Raw genomic sequence first — 23952 nt, 5'->3', positions numbered from 1 at the left:
ACACACAAATGGTCACGTCTACATAAAGTGCAAACTGACTTGTTACTGGTAATTTCAGTAGAAATCGCACGAATGATCTACAAAACATATAAATAATAAACAGTTTCACTTGCGAATGCTCTCAAATGAAGGCCTTCAGTAGTAAGAGTGCTGGCAGAGTGTTTCTCGCTGTTCGGGGTTTCCACTATTTACACCAAACTCTTGCTAACAAAACTCCAGTAACAAGAGTGGTCTATCCGCCTTTGCTTCTTTCTTTTTTCTTTTATTTGTCTCTTGCTTCCCCGGATTTCGCTTCCTCTCCTCCGTCTTATCGGAAGCGAAGCAGCGGCTCCGCGTCCTCGGCAACAGCCGCCGACGGCGGGGCATTTGTTATCTCTGGGTGTGGGTGTCCGCTGCGCTCCTCCGTGCATCATTTATCTCCTCCCATCACCGAGCCTCCTGTCCGAATTTCGCCCTTTTCTTGGCTGTAAACATTACAAGTTCCGAGACTAGCGTTATTTCGTGCTAGTAACAGTTGGCCTGAGAGGGATATTTAGTCAATACCTCGAGGAAAAACACAACCGACACCACTGAAAAATCATCGCTGCTGCCACTGACTTAGAGGAGGAGAAATGGCTAGGAAAACTTTCTTTCCGTACTTGTCTACTGAGAGAAGGTTGAAGACTATGTTAAACGCCCCGTCATCGACGCGATTGTCAGAGATTCAACACTAGCTCGGACCGAACAAGTATGAGGAGGATAGCTTTTCAAAGGAATCATGCCAACAATTACTTCAAGTAAGGCGTTGCATGGGGGCTTAATTAAAAAGAAATAAATGCAATAATGCAATAACTTTAGTAGCTGTGTGTCCGGTTACGAAATCTCGTAACCAGTTGGCCCTGAGTAATATTAGGACGCAGTCTGACTGCATAAAATAAAAATAAAGAATGACAAGAAATTTCCATTAACACAATTAATTAATTAAGTCCCCTGCATATATAAAAGCTACGAAACAACAAAGCACAAGTGTAACTGTTCTGTGTGTGGTAGTGTGACTCAACGTACATGTATCTAGCACGGTTCTTCCTCAATACGACAAGATATTTTAAACACCATTTACAATGAGCTAATTGAAAAACCAGAAATAATGTAATTGCCCATAGAAGCCAGAATTACAAGTCTAATACATGAACACGAGCCAGATGCTTTGTTGAGTGAACCTGTGACCAAGAGGCATTGTCATTAAAGAAATGTGAAATAAATTTTTTCTTACCTCAATATATATTGACGAAAAATACACTGTGATCATTGCAACATCTTCCATCTATACATTACACCTACCGAACAGCATCTACTCTCTCGGCCAACAGAACAACAACTGCACTCGACATCCTCTGAACTAGTACTGCTCTCGACATCCTCTCAACAAGTACTGCCCACGGCAACCTCTGAACTACTACTGTCCTCGACAACCTCTCAACAAGTACTGCCCACGGCAACCTCTGAACTACTACTGCACCAGTGGAGGCGGCGGAATAACAATCTTTGGCGCAATCTCTAGCACTGCGACTCAGTGTAGCCACCTTTCAGCGTTTCGCATATTTTGTGTTTCCGTGGTAGGAAACGCCACTGCAATTTATGGACAGATTTCTAATCTGAATACAACTGTGTTAATTACTGAATAAATTTTGAGCGTTTAGGTGTTAAGTTTCTCAGCCAGTGGATTTAAATGTTTTGAAAAAGGCAACACCATTGTTTTTCATTTTAAATACGACGGTCATTCCGTAAGTCATAGCAACTATGATATACCTTGCGATAGTGTGACGATATGGGAATTCCGCACTGTGCTCTAAATCGGTAATGCCAACATGAAATACACTGACAAGCCATACCATTCTGACCACTGCCCACCCGCGACGTTGGATGCTGCCTGGTGACGTCGCGGACACGTAACACGGTAAAAGCATTAAGCGGAGCATGTAACGCCGGAAATGCATATCCTCCTACTTCTATCTATTGTACTATAAATTTTTTCCTTATTTTGTTACCTGAAGATATGACATTTCTGTGTCTTTATATATTGTAATTGTTTTACAATTTGTATATATATATGCATTTATGTCGATGTATAATTGGTTTGTTTTGTAAATATTATTAGTATTTTTACGCCGGGCTTTCCTCGGGAAAACTATGCTATCGAACGATCACATCGATAGGTTGTGTGGAGAACCAAAGTGTTTAGGATCTTGGGTAGTGTTAACTCTGCCGCGTGGAGCGTGGGCAGAGCACAGTGGCTGGAGTAGGGCGGTGGAGCAGGTGTGTTGAGTGACGCTCCCGCGAGTTGCCGCGCTTTCAGGGTTTGGCAGCATGTAATTGCGATCGACTTGCTATGATAGTTTCTGGCACGGTGTCGCGGACGGGAAACATTAGCTGACACACATCAAGAGCCCGTTTCGCCTGGTGACCGTGCCAAGAAGAAGGCGCGCCAACATCCAGCTTCTGCAACAGCGACGGCCGACAATAAGTGATTGTCGCCACCTCTTCGATCAAACCTTGAATCAACCAACAAGGAAGGCTGAAAGCATGTAAAGTTTTAGAACTGTATGGCAGACCTCAGCTTTTCAGACTGTTCCATTTGCATCACTATAATACAGCAACTTAGCATGAACCTTTGTTGCTCTTTGTCCCAATTGCATTACCAAGCAGAGTCCCTTCCTTTTCCGAAATGAACCCGAGTGCCGTCGAAATTCAAACGCCAGCATTAAAGTAATATTGTTCCATTTCACTGTTTTAATTTCAAAGTTCAGTTAAAGTATTCATAGCTGGCTACAATTACCAAACAGAACTATATTTAGATTACACAAGCACAAATTAAGAGTGCGAGTTTTGTTACCACATTTTAGCTTACCTGTGACTGCAGCTCAGCTTGGTACGTACTAAATTTTACTATTGTTAATTGTTCAGAATCATTTAATTCAAGTTCAAAGTTAAATCTCTCATTTCAAAAACTGCGTAGATTCAAGTTGTTCTTGAGATGATTGTCGAGGTAGCCCAAGACTAACCTTATGTTATTTAATTTCGTAGTGCTTCAGAAACAAAGTTCACTATTAATTTCAGTCACTAAATTAACTTTTAATTTTCCGGTTTCATTAATTCTTTTGCTAAATTAAGTCAGAATGTAGCGAAATTTATTACTTCTGACAAACATTCAGTTTTCACACAACACGTGTCAACCTTCAGTTGCCACGCTTTTAGTGCTAATTATATGTGCATTAACCTTTCTTTTTCAGTTATTATAGTGGTTGTCCATAGGACTGGCGACCGTAATTTTCCCCAAATCTCAAATATCTAATTAACGCCAGTTAATTGTTAACGTAACGACCACACATTTACTTTCTTTATTAACTTTACCCTTTTTCAAAATTAATTTCCACCAATTTCATTTGCATTTTTCCTTTCATTTAGATGTAACCCTTTCCTCCCTCTTTACCGACAGATTAACTTCGGTGACGATTGCTTTTCCCAAATTTCCATTAGGTACACGCGGTTTAATTTTTCGCTGTCATTAAGATCGATAAATGAGGGGGAGGTTACAAACAGACACGGATGGGGTATCACTCTAGCAAAGATAAGGACTGCAAATGGGGAAATCCATTGAGATAAGCGACTTCGGGAAAAAAGAAGATTACTATTATGCAGAGCCTGTGAACGTGTATCTGGAAAACGACGAAGCTGGTCGAACGTTCACGTGTTTCTGTCGTGAGCATCTACGGAAAGAGGTAGAAGGACAGTGAAACTACCACTAGGCACTAAATGGTTGGACATCCGCGACTTTTCACAGATCGAGGGGTTCAGAGGCTTGTCTGCTCAGTAAAGTAGGATAGCTGGTGATCTGTGTCATCTTTGTCAAAAGGGCACAATGCTGGTGCACGCTGCTAACGAAGGAGAGGGCTTACGGATTATGTTCTCAGATAAGTGAATGGCTCGAAGACTTCAAACGTAATAGAAACCAGTACATTGTCGTCGGCGGCGAGTGTTCAGCAGAGACAAGGGTACCGTCCGAAGTGTCGCAGGGAAGTATGACAGGACCACTTTTATTTCCTGTAAGTCTAATGATCTAACGGATAAAGTGAGTAGCAAATTACGGCTGTCTGGAGATGACTCTGTGGTGTGTGAAAAGATGTCGTTCATGAATGGCTGTTGGAGGATCCAAGATGACCTTGACAAAATTGCTAGTTGGTGTGATGAATAGCAGTTAATGCGGATGAGTAGGAAAAGTAATCCTGTAAATTTAGGATCCAGCACTAATAGTGTCCTGATTCATACAGTCACGTCGATTAAATACACTATGTGATCAAAAGTATGGCTGGACACCTCCCAAAAAGATACGTTTTTCATATTAGGTGCTTTGTCCTGCCACCTACTGCCAGGTAAACCATAACGGCGACCTCAGTAGTTTTTAGACATCCTGAGAGAGCAGAATGGGGCGCTCTGCGAAACTCACGGACTTCGAACGTGGTCAGATGATTGGGTGCCACTCGTGTCATAAGTCTGTACGCGAGATTTCCCTAGGTCCACTGTTTCCGACGTGATAGTGAAGTGGAAACGTGAAGGGACACGTACAGCACAAAAGTGCACAGGCCGACCTCGTCTGTTGACTGACAGAGAGTCGGCCGGTGTGGCCGAGCGGTTCTAGGCGTTTCAGTCTGGCACCGCCCGACCGCTGCGGTCGCAGGTTCGAATCTTGACTTGGGCATGAATGTGTGTGATGTCCTTAAGTTAGTTAGGTTTAACTAGTTCTAAGTTCTAGGGGACTGATGACCTCAGATGTTAAGTCCCCTAGTGTTCAGAGCCATTTGAACCATTTTTTGAACTGATCGAGACTGTCGACAGTTGAAGAGGGTCGCAGTGTGTAATAGGTAGACATCTATCCAGACTATCACACAGGAATTCCAAACTGCATCAGGATCAACAGTAAGTACGGTGACACTAAGGTGAGACGTGAGCAAACTTGGATTTCACGTTCGAGCAGCTGCTCATAAACCACGCCAGTAAATACCAAACGACGTCTCGCTTGGTGTAAGGAGCGCAAACATTGGACGACTGAACAGTGGAAAAACGTTGTGTGGAGTGACGAATCGCGGTACACAATGTGGCGACCCGATGGCAGGGTGTGGGTACGGCGAATGCTTTGTGAACGTCATCTGCCAAAGTGTGTAGTGCCAACAGTAAAACTCGGAGGCGGTGGTGTTATGGTGTGGTCGTGTTTTACATGGAGGAGGCAAGCACGCCTTGTTGTGTTGCATGGCACTATCACAGCACAGGCCTACATTGATGTTTTAAGCACTTCCTTGCTTCCCACTGTTGAAGAGTAATTCGGGGATGGCGACTGCATCTTTCAACACGGTCGAGCACCTGTTCATAATGTACGGCCCGTGGCGGAGTGGTTACACGACATAACATCCCTGTAATGGACTGTCCTGCACAGAGTCCTGACCTGAATCGTATAGAACACCTTTGGGATGTTTTGGAACGCCGACTTCGTGCCAGGCCTCACCGACCGACATCGATACCTCTCCTCAGTGCAGCACTCCGTTAAGAATAGGAAGCCATTCCGCAAGAGACCTTCCGGCACCTGACTGAATGTATGCCCGCGAGAGTGGAAGCTGTCATCAAGGCTGAGGGTGGGCCAACATCATGTTGAATTCCAGCATTACTGCTGGAGGGCGCCACGAACTTGAAAGTCATTGTCAGGCAGGTGTCCGGATACTTTTGATCACGTAGTGTATCTAGGCGTAACGCTGCAAAGCGATACGAAATGGAACGAGCATGCAAGTGTTTTCTGTAGGCAGGGCGAATGGTCGACTTCGTTTTATTGGAAGAGTGTCGGGGAAGTGTAGCTTATCTTAAAGGAGACGGCGTATAGAACACTATTACTGCTATAGTATTTGAGACTCAGCACTAGGTCGGATAAAGGAAGACATTGAAGCAAGAAGATACCGAGATGAGAGGCGTGCTGCTAGATTTGTTACCATTGGTTCGATCATCGTGCAAGTTTTACGGAGCTGCTTCGTGAATTCAAATGGGAGTCCCTGGAAGGAAGGCGACGTTCTTTTCGCAGGGCTCTGTTGAAGAAATTTAGAGAATGCACGTCTGAGACCGACTGCGAGACAAAGTACATTCCACCTAAGGACCGTGAAGGTAAGAGTCATTGGGGCTTGTACAGAGGCATGTAGACAGTCGATTGTGCCCCGCTCTACATGCGGGTGGAACAGGAAAGGAAATGAATAGTAGTGGTACGTGCTACCCTTTGCCACACACTATATCGTGGCTTGCGGAGTATGTACGTAGATGCAGATACCTCCTGAGGCATGAAGATCCAAGGAAAAGCAATGTTTTAACGTCATATGTTTTGTAGGCTGATATGAGGAAAGTCTTTGGCCTCCCAAGGGACTTAATTTTAGGCAATGACTTATCAGATGGTCGACTCATTCTATTATTTCAGCGATCAACCGCCCATCTTCATGGCAAGGAAGGAAGGTCGGATTTAACATACTGTCGACAAGACGGAACACAAAGTCGGATTGGGTCCAAGGTGGGAAAGGAAATGATCTTTCAAAGGAACCATTCGGGAATTTGCCTGGAGCGATTTAGGATAATCACAGAAAACCCATCTCTGGATGGTCGGACATGGTTTGGAACCATCTTAGTAACGAATCTGAGTCCAGTGTGCTGTCTCAAGCCCGCATCTCGTGGTCGTGCGGTAGCGTTCTCTCTTCCCACGCCCGGGTTCCCGGGTTCGATTCCCGGCGGCGTCAGGGATTTTCTCTGCCTCGTGATGGCTGGGTGTTGTGTGATGTCCTTAGTTAGGTTTAAGTAGTTCTAAGTTCTAGGGGACTGATGACCATAGATGTTAAGTCCCATAGTACTCAGAGCCATTTGAACCATTTTTTTTGCTGTCTCAATTAATTACAAGAATGTATGACAGAGAAACTAATAGATATACTGGAGACTGTACGTGAAATTCATTATATATGTGTTTTAACAAGAGTAACTACACGCACTTAAGTAACATGATGCTGAGAAAGGACGCTGGTGACTTAGCTGCTTAGTGCCCGATAATTTTAAATCGATTCAGTTATTAATTTAACGACAACCATGTTTACTGCCTTAATGACATTGAATTACGAAAAGTCCAGCAGTACGCAACAATTTTGCTCCCTGTTCTGGTATCACCCGCGCACTCTCCATTAGCCTCATGGGTAATCCATTTCTATGTCTTACTTGGAACCCAATGTGTGAGGTAACGGGCAAATTGTGGAGCCCTGAAAATATTCTAAGTTCGGGATTGGTGTGGCAGCACAGGCCGGTCGGCGGGCGCAGGCCGCACAGGCTGGCCGACCACGTGGTGCCGGACGTTGGCCGAAGCAAGAAGAGTCCAGCTGTGTGGCTGGGAATCCATGGTGACGCTGTGTCGATGAGGGAGACACGCCAGGAGTGCCAAAGATGGCGGACTTTCTGAAATCTTAATGGCAGGCATTTCACAGTTCATATAGAAATTAATAGTAGCCAGATGAATCATGATACCTCGAAAAGAAACATGTACATTACTGTTATTTACACGACGATTCTGATGGTGTAATCAGATTTTCAATATCTCTATTAGTTTAAAGTTTAGCATCTGACTTAAATTATACGAGTAATACCCAGAAACGAATTTCCAAAATCCAAACGCTTCATCCGATTTCGTCGACCGATGTGTCTTTAGAAAGCTATTAGTGTAAACCTAAATTGGTGTAAATTACAGGTATGTCACTTGAATAGTACATGCGTTATTGGAGGTCAAAGTGGCCGATTGCGTGTCAGGCCATATGTACTCCACAGTTACACGGAAAAACGGTAGCAGCATGCTTATAAATATATTTATTCATCTATGTCTTTGTTTATATCCGATACATATTATTCATGAAGAAATTGGTTAAATATTTACTGTGTTTTAGGAAGCACAGAGACATTAGGCTACTGGCCTACCTTTTGTTGCTATTCCTTTTATTTGTGTTTAATTTGTGTATGTATTTAATAATGTGTGTTAGAGCATGTTTATGGTCAAGCCCTAGGAGTATTTATTTAATTTCAAGTTATTTAAATGTAAATCCGGTATTTCGTATGTGCTTCAATATGTTTGTGAGCGTACGTTGGCTTGGAGACATGGAGGGAGCGCTCTAGCCAATCACAGCGCTCATTACTAAGAGAGACGTATGGAGGTTGGGGAGGAGCTTTGTTTCCGGAGAGGACACTAGGTAGTGTGGGAGAGTAAGGCACAGGACACAGACAGGACAGTCGCACAAGACACGGTGAGTGCTGGACGTGATGGCTCGTGGTGGCGACAGTCGCGGAAAACTCTTGGGCAGTGGAGCAATTTGGCCGTGGTCGCGGAAGATAGAAATATTTCGGAGTGCCGACTTGTGCTCTTGTGTCATTTCCGTGGCTTCTGCAGTGAAGATGTAGTGTGCGTTTAGAAGTGAATGTCTCGCAAGCTATATTGTTGTTCATAACTAAATACAGGGTTATTACAAATGATTGAAGCGATTTCACAGCTCTACAATAACTTTATTATTTGAGATATTTTCACAATGCTTTGCACACACATACAAAAACTCAAGAAGTTTTTTTAGGCATTCACAAGTGCCCCTTTAGTGATTCGGCAGACATCAAGCCGATAATCAAGTTCCTCCCACACTCGGCGCAGCATGTCCCCATCAATGAGTTCGAAAGCATCGTTGATGCGAGCTCGCAGTTCTGGCACGTTTCTTGGTAGAGGTGGTTTAAACACTGAATCTTTCACATAACCCCACAGAAAGAAATTGCATGGGGTTAAGTCGGGAGAGCGTGGAGGCCATGACATGAATTGCTGATCATGATCTCCACCACGACCGATCCATCGTTTTTCCAATCTCCTGTTTAAGAAATGCCGAACATCATGATGGAAGTGCGGTGGAGCACCATCCTGTTGAAAGATGAAGTCGGCGCTGTCGGTCTCCAGTTGTGGCTTGAGCCAATTTTCCAGCATGTCCAGATACACGTGTCCTGTAACGTTTTTTTTCGCAGAAGAAAAAGGGGCCGTAAACTTTAAACCGTGAGATTGCACAAAACACGTTAACTTTTGGTGAATTGCGAATATGCTGCACGAATGCGTGAGGATTCTCTACCGCCCAGATTCGCACATTGTATCTTTTCACTTCACCATTAAGAAAAATTGTTGCTTCATCACTGAAAACGAAGTTTCGCACTGAACGCATCCTCTTCCATGAGCTGTTGCAACTGCGCCGAAAATTCAAAGCGTTTGACCTTGTTATCGGGTGTCAGGGCTTGTAGCAATTATAAACGGTAAGGCTTCTGCTTTAGCCTTTTCCGTAAGATTTTCCAAACCGTCGGCTGTGGTACATTTAGCTCCCTGCTTGCTTTATTCGTCGACTTCCGCGGGCTACGCGTGAAACTTGCCCGCACGCGTTCAACCGTTTCTTCGCTCACTGCAGGCCGACCCGTTGATTTCCCCTTACAGAGGCATCCAGAAGCTTTAAATTGCGCATACCAACGCCGAATGGAGTTAGCAGTTGGTGGATCTTTGTTGAACTTCGTCCTGAAGTGTCGTTGCACTGTTATGACTGACTGATGTGAGTGCATTTCAAGCACGACATACGCTTTCTCGGCTCCTGTCGCCATTTTGTCTCACTGCGCTCTCGAGCGCTTTGGCGGCAGAAACGTGAAGTGCGGCTTCAGCCGAACAAAACTTTATGAGTTTTTCTACGTATCTGTAGTGTGTCGTGACTATATGTCAATGACTGGAGCTACAGTGAATTTATGAAATCGCTTCAATCATTTGTAATAGCCCTGTACGTGCTGTAGAAATCTATTGTTTCTATGTTATTCAACTTATATTTTATTTAATTGCTGGACCATCGACACCAATAAGTGTTTTGCAGAAATATATGGCATTCTCAAAAGCTGCTACCGTACTCATCGTTTAAGTCACTAAAATAGTACCTGCAAATTTTATTTAATTGCAATCTTCCATTTATAAATTTCTACATTAAATCGCAATTGCCGAGTGATAGGAACCTTCGATCATTAGATTCATGTGTGTATTCATATTGTATATTGTAGGCTCAGCAGTATTTGGCTGTAATGTGGCAACTATGTATCCCAGCCCCTAGACAACGAAACCAGCCAAAGCTTTTAATATTTCAACTCTGAGTCTGAGGGTACGTAGTTGAGGGCCACCACCTCACTTCCTCATTTCATTTTGTATATGTGAAAGCCCGCAAGTAACTACACGTACTCAAGTACCACGATGCTGAGAAAGTATGCTGGTGGCTTAGCTGCATATCGCCCAATAATTTTAAATCCATTCAGTTATTTATTCATCAACAGCGACGAAAACTGTTTACTGCCTTAACGACATTCAATTAGGAGAAGCCCAGCTACAAGCAAAATATTGCTCCCTGTATAAGGTTTTTGGTGCCATCCGCAGACTCTCCATTAGGCTCATGTATGGTCCATTTCTTGGTCTTACTTGGAACCCAACAGAGAGCTTCATGACTGCAACCGCAGTCCATTCATCTGGCTACACATCACGCCCACCTCCTGTAAGTTTTCATCCCACTCATGATTACGTTCGGTTTTTCAGTATGTTCCCTGACTTACATGATTCTTTTCATGTTTCTCCTAACTTTTTCCATCATCCAACCCTCTATTGTGCGCTGCGCTGGCCACTGTTTTCGAATCGTTCTCCCATTAAAAGTCCAAGTTACACTTGGCATAGATCAAAACTGTTATCACGTATTGAATGTAAACTTGTCTTTGCAGACATACTGGAAACGTCGCTCTGAAAACTGTTGGTTTGCCAACAGCACTCCAAATCATTTTACCCCTTCTGCTTATCCCTTTCGCTAGCCACGCAGTCGTATTCTTCAACTTCCATAAATGCAGAAGCTCCCCAACTGAATCTACCTACTTCTTCATTTGCAAATCTTACTATTTTCTTCTGGTGTGTCGACTATACCTTTCTTTTATTCTTGTTACAACTTATTGTCAACCCTGCTTTCTAACTTACTCTGTACAGCTTGGAATCTACCCACAATCCCCCATAGTTAACGACACATGTGCTTACTGTTCAGTAAGTTGCAGAAAAGGTATCAGTTCCGAAGAATTTTTACCGACAGGATTCAGGTAAGTGTACTACTGAACGTTATAATACCAATAAAACATGTTTCATTAATAAGGATTGAAAAAACATGTGTAATTGTGTTGATGATTTTAATTACTTAACGAAAACGTCATTAATTATGAACTTGTAACTTAGTAACACCGTAGTGTTTGATGAAATAATATGGTCGCCAGGCTATTTAAAGATGAAAGTAATGAATCGACTATGATGGGTTAAAATTAGAATTTATAGTTGTAATAATTACTGAAATTTTTGTGTCACTGATAAATGTATTTACAATTGCCCGCTTGAAAGTGCAAGAGGTTAAAAAATATTTGAAAGTTAACCATCATGATGGTGAAAACTTTGCTATAATTCAAAATCATAAGTAATTTATTACTTGCAACACATGGTACAGTAATAATAGATAACGTTACTTCATTATAATGTTAATTGTGTTCAGGTTTTCCTAATCATTACTTTCTAATAAACAGTACTCTTTACCAGAAGTATAACGACTGACATTAACTACGTCAGAATTTGCGGCAATTAGAACAGGCAACGCCCAAAGAAAAGAACACGCAGCATAGGAATACATTACGTAAAATTACAACAAAATATGAACTCTTACTTTGCCAGACAACATATATTGATGATTAATAAGTTTCCTTCTAAAGAAGATGATGAATACTGTATAGTTAAATTTGTAAAATTGAAATAATATCTTCAGTTGCACTGTAAAGTTTCTCTTCTCCATTGAAATAGCAAAATTGAAGACTTACTTTGTTGCATAAAGAATATTTTCATATTAGACTGTATCTCTGTTTTAATAATATGACACTCAGTTATTATGATAATGGTAACAGGACCCCATTGTTGGCAGTAATGACAAAAGGAAATTATTAACACTGAGTAAGAATTAAAGCTGACAAAAATTTTAAAATTGACTAACTGATTCTACTATGCTGGCAAGCCTTTTACATATCTAAAACTCTGAAATGGCTTAGTATTACTCTGAGGTGAAGCTGCCATAGGCACAACACAATAATTTCATGACAACAGTTATTGAGCAAGAGGCTGTTCTTCCATTTACTAGCAAAAGTTATTGTACTTAATACTCTTGAAAATCTTCTCAAATAAATATTGTACTGTGGTGCAAACACCACTGACTGCCCGTTATCTTCATAATGTCTTGCTTGACATTTTATGACTGTGAAGTTCACACATATATTCTGCACATGCTTTCACAGTTAATCATCTCCTACCTCAAACACCTTGTGTCTCTTCGTGCGTGCTGTTGGGTACCAATGATATGAATTCGACGTCGACAGTACCTTTGGTTAGACATTGTTATTATGCAGTGCAAAGACGCTGACTTTATTAGCATTCCTAGTACACATATTACATCATCGTATTTAAATTGTTTGTAATTAGTTTACAATCATTCAAATACTCAGTACAGACAAGAAAATGATAAAATATATAAATTTATCATCATAAAATAATATCTAAAATGTAGGAAGAAATAATGTGATAATTATGAAGAACTGTTCTGGTGCTATATGCTATTCCCATAGATGTGAAAGTTTGTCTTCCACTACAATGTCATCAGTAAAACAAACGTGGTTATCTTAAGTTTAAAATGTATACCTTCTTCGTTTTCCCAGCTCAGTGATCTGAAATCTTGTTGTAAGGCTACTGAAAACAGTTTTGGTGGTATAAGATCTTCTTACCTTTCATTTCTGAGTTTCACACTATCCTGATAACGTCTAATAGATGAATCACACTGATATTTACATTCTTTGCTGTACTAACGTACATACATCAAGAGCTGTTAATGCAAATTTTTTTTGTTGCAACAGCCTTCTATAAATCTAACTCTAAATGATAATTCTTATTCATCAGTCGATTCAAGAATTTCGTTTACAACTTGCAAATTGCCTTTTTTTTAAAAATTGCATGTTTTGGCCTGTAGCTGTCCATTTTTTAGTCAATTACTATACATTGTTTTCCAGTGTATCACAGTTTCATATGATTTGTTATAGTAACAGGAGATTTTCGATAAATCTCTTTTTTTCTTAGTTATATTATCATTAAAAATAACAGAAACATGTAAAAATCCTTATTTTGTGCTGGGAATATTAACAATTGACAATTCCTGTTTCACTGGAATAAGTTTCATGATTGTCATCATTGGAAGAAAATAACTAATTGGGCAAGAGATTAACAATATACATGAATAATCAATTATGAAATGACTGGATACAGTTTTGTATTATTGTCGCACGTGAGCACCTGTGAGTTCAATAAAGTATTGGGGTTGCTGTGGAATTTAAAGATGAATGTCCTTCTCTTGAAACTATCTTGTATTGTGGATAAAGGTCTTTGACTGTGGGGCAAGATTCATGACACTTGTGTGTAGCGAATCCTCAGTCCGCTCAAGTGCACTGTTAAGCACCAAATAGATAACAGCGCCAAACTTTCTAGACCTGAGAACTAGAATAATGGCTAATAGTCACCAATTTTAAATTTATTGGTAATCTACCACAACATACGCTACCATCGACAACACCTCTTGTCACCCCACAGCCCACAAAATGGCAGCATTCCGGTATTAGGTCAATAGAGGTAGCCAACAACCACTCTGTGAAGACAAATGAAATAAGAAATTGAAACAACAAAACAAACAGCCATTGCAAATGGTTATGAAACTCCACAGTAGACACTCAGAAACTCTAAATAACGGCGATACAATCAGAGCACAAAAAAACAAATAGAAAATAAGATCTTCCATAAAATCCCTTTTCTGAGCAGTATTTCATGTGTACCAATTGAAAGGCATAAACATATCTTTCATCACTGACAACAAGACTCTACAGAAATTACGCCATAACAGCAACACAAGATACCTACTGCACCCAATGAGTGTACATAAAATTCAATATTGGACCTGTGACTGTTTCTATGTAGGCCAGACAGATAGATTATTTGAGATTAAATTCAGGGAATGCATGACAGCACTAAGAAACAAACAAAAAGTTACCCATCAGCAATAGCCACTCACTTGCATGAACTGAATGCCATGTTAATAACACAAGTATCAGCATTCTACATATCTGACCTAATGGTAGCAAACTAGATAGCCCTGAAACACTCAAAATACACTGACTCCAAAGAAAACAACCTGATTGCATTATAAATGACAAAGAAGGCAACATTTACAATGCTATCATTTCTGCTCTAACAGCAGGCTATATTATTAAACTTGCATATGCTCCCCCCCCCCCTCTCTCTCTCTCTCACACACACACACACACACACAAAATATAAAACGCTAATAATATGTGAATTGTTATTTATGTATAATTTTGTCATTGTTGGCAACATAATGATTACATAGGGGACTTCTAAGTCAGGACAGCCACAGCCTGGATGTATCATTTTGGAAGGGTAAAGCCGCTTTAGCTGTAAGTCCATCATTTTATTGCATCATTAGGTGCTATAAAATCAAATCATGCTCCGATCGAGATACCAGAATTGGATGACCAAACGACCGTCATTAGTTATTTTCACTGCGTAGAGGAGGTCAGACGTAAAGTAACACAGAACACTCCCGTGTTCTCATGAGTAACAGTATCCGGTGAATTAGCGAGAGCCTTATGTACCACAATTGTGGTCAAAAACACAAATCGTATTTGATCAACTACGGGACAAAGTGAAATTCGAGCAGCTAACGGTCCCTCATTAGCCGACAACAAGTGTACAAACTGGACTATGTACTAACAGGCGGCGTGTCAGAACGCCACTGTGGAAGCGCCAGATACTTACATGGAGTGTGGGAATATCTCGAGCGCACGTGCGCATCAGCAGATAATTAGACAAACAGATTCTGTTAGATAAACATAATGCTACCATTAACACATGTGCACCGAAACTAAACAGTAATATTATTTCCAACTAAATGGCCAAGTACAGAATTATAACACATGACAAAAACTGTGATACACGCAAATAATGTTGTGCAGCCTCAAGTACAGGATACCATCTTCGTTGTGGGCATACATGACATGCTAGAAACAATTTAACCACCCCAGAAAATGTAAAAGGTGTTGTCAATTTGCTATCATGTATTAAATGTAACTTATAATTGGTTTGTAATGTTACTGTATAGTCGCTTAGTTCTAAGGAATTTCATTGTCAGTTTCGCCCTGTAAACAATAAGACGTAGTAAGATATTCAGTTTGGCAAACAGTGATGAGCTATTTAGATAGATTCATTCGTGATGTATGAATCTCCAGAAGCAAATAACTACAAGCACGTCTAAAAATTAGGGAAAGCAGGAAAAAATGTGCAGTGTGAAGACATCCCTTCCAGTATTTTGTGGTGGAATAAGGCATTGCATAGTGCTGTTTGAAATTGCTATCACTTCACATTATTATGCTCTGCCAGCGCAGTATCTTAAGCAACACATCCAGCGAGTAAGAGCTAGAACCAGATACAGGGTGTTTCAAAAATGACCGGTATATTTGAAGCGGCAATAAAAACTAAACGAGCAGCGATACAAATACACCGTTTGTTGCAATATGCTTGGGACAACAGTACATTTTCAGGCAGACAAACTTTCGAAATTACAGTAGTTACAATTTTCAACAACAGATGGCGCTGCGATCTGGGAAACTCTATAGTACGATATTTTCCACATACCCACCATGCGTAGCAATAATATGGCGTAGTCTCTGAATGAAATTACCCGAAACCTTTGGCAACGTGTCTGGCGGAATGGCTTCACATGCAGATGAGATGTACTGCTTCAGCTGTTCAATTGTTTCTGGATTCTGGCGGTACACCTGGTCTTTCAAGTGTCCCCACAGAAAGATGTCACAGGGGTTCATGTCTGGCGAATAGGGAGGCCAATCCACGCCGCCTCCTGTATGTTTCGGATAGCCCAAAGCAATCACACGATCATTGAAATATTCATTCAGGAAATTAAAGACGTCGGCCGTGCGATGTGGCCGGGCACCATGTTGCATAAACCACGAGGTGTTCGCAGTGTCGTCTAAGGCAGTTTGTACCGCCACAAATTCACGAAGAATGTCCGGATAGCGTGATGCAGTAATCGTTTCGGATCTGAAAAATGGGCCAATGATTCCTTTGGAATCTGGACCAGTACTTTTTGAGGATGCAGGGACGATGGGACTGCAACATGGGGCTTTTCGGTTCCCCATTTGCGCCAGTTCTGTTTATTGACAAAGCCGTCCAGGTAAAAATAAGCTTCGTCAGTAAACCAAATGCTGCCCACATGCATATCGCCGTCATCAATCCAGTGCACTATATCGTTAGCGAATGTCTCTCGTGCAGCAATGGCAGCGTCGCTGAGGGATTGCCGCGTTTGAATTTTGTATGGATAGAGGTGTAAACTCTGGCGCATGAGACGATACGTGGACGTTGGCGTCATTTGGACCGCAGCTGCAACACGGCGAACGGAAACCCGAGGCCGCTGTCGGATCACCTGCTGCACTAGCTGCGCGTTGCCCTCTGTGGTTGCCGTACGCGGTCGCCCTATCTTTCCAGCACGTTCATACGTCACGTTCCCAGTCCATTGAAATTTTTCAAACAGATCCTTTATTGTATCGCTTTTCGGTCCTTTGGTTACATTAAACCTCCGTTGAAAACTTCGTCTTGTTGCAACAACACTGTGTTCTAGGCGGTGGAATTCCAACACCAGAAAAATCCTCTGTTCTAAGGAATAAACCATGTTGTCTACAGCACATTTGCACGTTGTGAACAGCACACGCTTACAGCAGAAAGACGACGTACAGAATGGCGCACCCACAGACTGCGTTGTCTTCTATATCTTTGACATCACTTGCAGCGCCATCTGTTGTTGAAAATTGTAACTACTGTAATTTCGAAAGTTTGTCCGCCTGAAAATGTACTGTTGTCCCAAGCATATTGCAACAAACGGTGTATTTCTATCGCTGCTCGTTTAGTTTTTATTGCCGTTTCAAATATACCGGTCATTTTTGAAACACCCTGTACGTGAGAACGAATTATGACACTGCATCGATACAGGCTTATCGAAGTTATTATGCGATTACTTTGATACAGGTTTATTTGTCTTATTTTTTGCTGAAACGTGCACGGAAGTTACTGGTTTATAACTGTCAATCTTTACATCAGTTTTAATTTTTTGAACTCCTTGCGCTGATAACAGTTGCACCACAATTAGGCTAGGTGAAGCGAAGACTCTTGTAAAAAGAAAATCATCGAAATGACATCATAAGAGCATATCACAAGACACGACTATAAACAGGCTCCCTGGCACAAAATCATGTATTCAGTTAACGGACATCGCAGAAGGCGCCGTCAGATACTCTGAAAGGAGGTATTTCCACACATTACTGCGCCAGCAGAGCTTCTGTAGGCGTTGACAAGACGGTAAAGTTAGGGCAGATGATATCATGAGCGCCCATCGATTACGCTTGGCATGTCAGGCCTGTTGTGACGCCGCAGCCAGGACCGCTGCCGTTACAGAAACAATAGTCAAAATGGTTCAAATGGCTCTGAACACTATGGGACTTAACATCTATGGTCATCAGTCCCCTAGAACTTAGAACTACTTAAACCTAACCAACCTAAGGACATCACACAACACCCAGTCATCACGAGACAGAGAAAATCCCTGACCCCGCCGGGAAACAATAGTCACCCAAGCTTATTAATACAGGGTGGTCAGGTAATTGTGCCCACAAATTCATGTGGCCTGCCAGATAAAATTAGTATCAGTTGTTTTCATAACACAGACGACAGCGCACGAGACTGCTCAGCCCCTTACTACCGTTCCATTTATCGTTCCCTTGTTTGGTTTTAGGAAATCAAACGAAGAACACTTTTGGCGACACCGTCTTTGGGGCCGGACGGTGTGGCCGAGCGGATCTAGGCGCTTCAGTCTGGACACGCGCGACCGCTAGGTTGCAGGTTCGAATCCTGCCTCGGGCATGGATGTGTGTGATGTCCTTAGGTTAGTTAGGTTTAAGTAGTTCTAGGTGACTGATGACCTCAGATGTTAAGTCACATAGTGCTCAGAGTCATTTGAACCGTCTTTAGTGGGCCGCGTAAATTCGGCTGGCCATCAGCTTGATTGGCTAAATTTAAGCACATTAACTCGAAAATAACACACGTATCCTATCTTTTGTTAATTTCTTATCACAGCCTACCTCGAAAACACAACATTACGCTGTACGCTACCAGAATAAAACAGATGTACTTAGTTACATATGCTTACACTACTGGCTATTAAAATTGCTACACCACTAAGATTACGTGCTACAGACGCGAAATTTAACTGGCAGGAAGAAGATGCTGTGATACGCAAATGATTAGCTTTTCAGAGCATTCACACAAGTTTGGCGGCGGTGCCGACACCTACAACGTGCTGACATGAGTAAAGTTTCCAACCGATTTCTCATACACAAACAGCAGTTGACTGACGTTACCTGGTGAAACGTTGTTGTGATGCCTCGTGTACGGAGGAGAAATGTGTACCATCACGTTTCCGACTTTGATAAAGGTCGGATTGTAGCCTATCGCGATTGCGGTTTATCGTATCGCGACATTGCTGCTCGAGATCCAATGACTGTTAGCAGAATATGGAAACGGTGGGTTCAGGAGGGTAATACGGAACGCCGTGCTGGATCTCAACGGCCTCGTATCACTAGGAGTCGAGATGACAGGCATCTTATCCGCACGGCTGTAACGGGTCGTGCAGCCACGTCTCGATCCCTGAGTCAACTGATGGGGACGTTTGCAAGACAACAACCATCTGCACGAACAGTTCGACGACGTTTGCAGCAACATGGACTATCAGCTCGGAGACCATGGCTGCGGTTACCCTTGACGCTGCATCACAGACAGGAGCGCCTGCGATGGTGTACCCAACGACGGACCTGAGTGCACGAATGACAAAACGTCATTTTTTCGGAAGAATCCAGGTTGTGCTTACAGCATCATGATGGTCGCATCCGCGTTTGGCGACATCGCGGTGAACGCACATTGGAAGCGTGTATTCGTCATCGCCATACTGACGTATCACCCGGCGTGACGGTATGTGGTGCAATTGGTTACACGTCTCGGTCACCTCTTGTTCGCATTGACGGCACTTTGAACAATGGATGTTACATTTCAGATGTGTAACGACCCGTGGCTCTACCCTTCATTCGATCCCTGCGAAACCCTACATTTCAGGACGATAATGCACGACCGCATGTTGCAGGTCCTGTACTGGCCTTTCTGGACACAAAAAGTGTTCAATTGCTGCCCTGGCCAGCACATTCTCCAGCTCTCTCACCAGTTGAAAACGTCTGGTCAATGGTGGCCGAGCAACTGGTTCGTCACAATACGCCAGTCACTATCCTTGATAAATTGTGGTATCATGTTGAAGCTGCATGGGCAGCTGCACCTGTATACGCCATCCAAGCTCTGTTTGACTCAATGCCCAGGCGTATCAAGGCCGTTATTACGGCCAGAGGTGGTTGTTCTGGGTGTTGATTTCTCAGGATCTATGCATCTAAATTGCGTGAAAATGTAATCACATGTCAGTTCTAGTATAATGTATTTCTCCAATGAATACCCGTTTATCATTTGCATATCTTCTTGGTGCAGCAATTTTAATGGCCTCTAGTGTACTTAGTTAAATTGTCATCGCCAGCCATTAACCATGAGGAGATGGTTATGAACTTCATCTGAGATGAATCAGCAAGCAGTCACAGTAAGTCTCTGCTAGCAATAGCCGCTGCTGAGTGAGTAAGCTGCTGACTTGATGCCTTCACACCATCGGGCCACCAAGTGGGTGACTACCAGCTACAGGCAGCCACGTTCTTGGTGCGTTCCTGCTGGGCCACCTGGCTATCCAGCCATCGCCACCACCCAGAAGGGAAACACTTTCAATGTACATTGCCCTGAGTGGGCATAAGGTGTCACTTTTCACCATTGCCCAGTGCTGGCCCAGGCCATCGTCATCTTCCACACCTCAAGTGACAGTTGGAATCCATCTGGCTCGGTACATATCATGCTGAGCAATGGCTCAAGGCCAGCTGCTTCAGGCCAAGCGATGTCTGTTAGCTGAAGGTGGCCTGGCGCCATTGCTGACTCAGAATTGGTGCCGATGTGCTGATGGCAGCACTTTCCCAGATGCTACCACCACCCAAGGGACCTCGCAGCATGCTGTCCTTGCGATGAGTTACTGCTGACAGAGGCACATTGCACTGAGTGTGGCTACCTACCTTACAGACGTTTCCATCTCTGTCTCAACTGCTGTAATTGTTACGGAATATAGGACTAAACCAACCAGCATCGTTCCCATGACGGTCCTCCACCCATCATCTGTCACCATTCCACTGCAGGCACGTGCTGGGAGGTGTTCTGCTACATATGCATTACCTGTCAATGCCAGCTTCACCTACCACCATGGAGGTCATATACCCCTGTTCTCTACGTAAGCTATAGGAATCCTAACAGTCGTTTATTACGTTATGATTGCACTTCCTACTCTGTATAATCACACGGATACTATCACATATCTCTGTAGAGCTTTTAACCACATCTTTTGCAAGACACTCTTCATTTGTCTTACACCATAGCCAAGGTCCATAACGCACAGCTGCGCGATAGTGACTCATCTCGGAGGCAAGTTGGGTGGAGTCCTGGTAGTTGATGAAATGTTCGCTGCTAGTATTTGGTCGGAAATGAGAGGAGAGGAGGCGACGTAGCGGCTCTGGCCATCAGTGTTTGTGCGAATGTCTTAAATTCCAAATATCTCTTCAGTTCTCATAAAGTGAGGACACTTGACACTGTTGATGGTGATCCGTCCATCTGATGGAGAGGTTAAGCTCGGCGGGTCCCTTGTTGTTATTCGAGATTAGCCTCCCCACCGACGGCAAGGTCCATCGTTCTTGGGGGATGGCACTATGTATAGACATGAAAAAAACATAATCTGATGTGAAGCCATCCAGTGCATAAAATATTTATGCATACACTGATGAAGCAAACCATTATCGCAACCTGCTTAATAGTTTGTTTGTCCATGAAACTTGCTGGCAGATTAAAACTGTGTGCTGGACCGAGACTCGAACTCGGGACCTTTGCCTTCCGCGGGCAAGTGCTCTACCAACTGAGCTACCCAAGCACGACTCACGCACCCGTCCTCACAGCTTTACTTCTGCCAGTACCTCGTCTCCTACCTTCCAAACAACGGAGGCTCTCCTGCGAACCTTGCAGAACTAGCACTCCTGAAAGAAAGGATATTGCGGAGACATGGCTTAGCCACAGCCTGGGGGATGTTTCCAGAATGAGATTTCCACACTGCGGCGGAGTGTGCGCTGATATGAAACTCGCTGGCAGATTAAAACTGTGTGCCGAACCGAGACTCCCGAGTTCGAGTCTCGGTCCGGCACACAGTTTTAATCAACCAGTAAGTTTCATATCAGCGCACACTCTACTGCAGAGTGAAAATCTCATTCTTGTTTGTCCATCTTTGGAACGAAATACGTCACTGGTTCTGCGTATCAGGACTCCCATAGTTTGTTGGTAGATTTGTGGAGGTTTATGGCACAGATCACGTAATTCGCGTAAATAACGGGCAGCTGATTTGCGTAAGACGTAATAGGACCCGATAGCGACCCAGATGGTCTCCATCGGATTTACATCAGGCGAATTTGCTCACCAAGACGTCAACGAGAGTTCACTGTAACGCTCCTCAAAGCACTATAGCACGTTTCTGGTTCCGAGACATGGACAATTACGCTGCTGGAAGATGACGTCGCCGCCTGGAAAGACATCAAGCACGGAGGGTTGCACGTGGTTCGCAGCTGTCAGCGTGTCTTCGATTACTATCACAGGTCACATGAAAGCGCAGGAGAATGTCTCCCATAGCATAATATTGGTCCCAACAGACTGCGTCCGTGGCGCTAGTGCTCGTTTATTGGCGCTTTCACCTCGAATGTAGCGTTTGTGGAGACGACCAGCGACGTAATGTAGCAAACATGTGATCCACCCAAAGAGTCGACACGTTTTGATTGATCGACGGTCGAACCCGATGATCGTGTGCCCAGCGCTTCGTAATTGACGTTGTCCTTGGATCAACATGTGAAGACGTAGGGGTGGTTTGCTGCGGAGCTCCGTGTTCAGCAATGCACGTTGAACGGAGTGCTCCGAAACGCTTGTGTATTCACCAGCTCTATGCTCATTTGGCAGAGATGGCACAGATCACCATCTGTCCTACAAGCATCCATACAAGCATCCGAACCCCAAGTACTGTGAAGAGTCATGGACGTTGAGCCGTGGTAAAAATTGCTGCTTTGAAGAGCGCGCCGCAGCGCGTAGTGTGAAGCAGTCGCCCTCCGTTTCTCGCGGTGGCGCCGCTGTGGCAATCGCAGCTTTGGTGTCTCCCTCTGGTGGGAAAGGGGAAAGGTTGCCTGTTCACATGCATTTAAGGGGCGCTATGAGCTCGCCAGTCAGTCAGTCTGGGTCAGTGTCTCGTCCCCAGCTTGCTAGTCTGTCTCTCGTCCGCATTTGTTAGGCAGTTAGTGTCTGTCTGTCGTTCGGAGTGCTAGTATGTCTGTCGTTCGGATCAACCTTTAAAGCCGGCAAAATGAGAGTCTTTCCACTCCGCCAGTAAGAGAACTCAGCGAGTGGTCGCCCGGTCAGGGCTTAGTTCCTGCGTCTGCGTCTGCGCGTTAGGCCGCCAGTCTGCTCGAGTTTGCTCAGGCAATGGTCATTGGCGGTTGGATCGATCGGTTGGTCGGTCGCGCACTGAGACACAAGATGACTTGTCCGTCTTGAGCGTTGGCGCATGTGAGGTCGCCACGTGAGTCCAGTGGGCCGCGACGTATAGCGAGGGGTAGTGACTTCGCGGTCGACACGAGAGCAACAGGAGTCAACCCACGACATCAGTCTGGCCGGTGCGAGCTGCGACGCCGTGAGACGGGAGATCGGCGCGCCTTCCTGCGTCCGTTGAAGCGGGTGGCAGCGGACGGTTCGGGAGAGTGATTTGGGGGTGCTGCGCCAGGTCTTCTCGAGAAATCGCAGTTCATTAGAAGTTAAGTGATTGGTGATATCTTGTTTGATTAACTCTTGTTAAATTCTACTTGTTTTCTTGGTGAGGTCACCAGCCGTTTTGCTATGGTGTCGTCCCATTATTCTTCTCCGTTTGCCCACCCGCGGGAAGGGGGTTGTATATAAATTGGGTGGTCCGTTTTTCCCTTGTGGAGTAGGGGCGGGTTAGAGCAACCTGCGGTTCGGGTTGTTCGGTAATCTCCCTATCAATCTATCGTACGTTAGTAGCTGCCTCTGTCATGTTTGTCGGATTTGGTGTGTTAACGAATTTATTGCTTGGAGTGTAACGGCCTAATACCTGAAATACACTCCTGGAAATGGAAAAAAGAACACATTGACACCGGTGTGTCAGACCCACCATACTTGCTCCGGACACTGCGAGAGGGCTGTACAAGCAATGATCACACGCACGGCACAGCGGACACACCAGGAACCGCGGTGTTGGCCGTCGAATGGCGCTAGCTGCGCAGCATTTGTGCACCGCCGCCGTCAGTGTCAGCCAGTTTGCCGTGGCATACGGAGCTCCATCGCAGTCTTTAACACTGGTAGCATGCCGCGACAGCGTGGACGTGAACCGTATGTGCAGTTGACGGACTTTGAGCGAGGGCGTATAGTGGGCATGCGGGAGGCCGGATGGACGTACCGCCGAATTGCTC

At 43.8% G+C, this 23952-nt stretch overlaps 1 non-coding gene across 1 annotated transcript; it reads right to left on the bottom strand.

Moving 5' to 3' along the window:
* Positions 1-21294: 21294 nt before the first annotated feature.
* Positions 21295-21369, bottom strand: Trnap-cgg (transfer RNA proline (anticodon CGG)). Its single transcript has one exon. It is a non-coding gene; the product is annotated as a tRNA-Pro (tRNA).
* Positions 21370-23952: the final 2583 nt, after the last annotated feature.

The sequence above is a fragment of the Schistocerca serialis genome, chromosome 9, assembly GCF_023864345.2.
Source record: "Schistocerca serialis cubense isolate TAMUIC-IGC-003099 chromosome 9, iqSchSeri2.2, whole genome shotgun sequence".
NCBI classification, from domain to species: Eukaryota; Metazoa; Arthropoda; class Insecta; order Orthoptera; family Acrididae; genus Schistocerca; species Schistocerca serialis.
The sequence above is the reverse complement of the archived record's forward strand: the minus strand, read 5'-3'. Positions and strand labels throughout refer to the sequence as shown.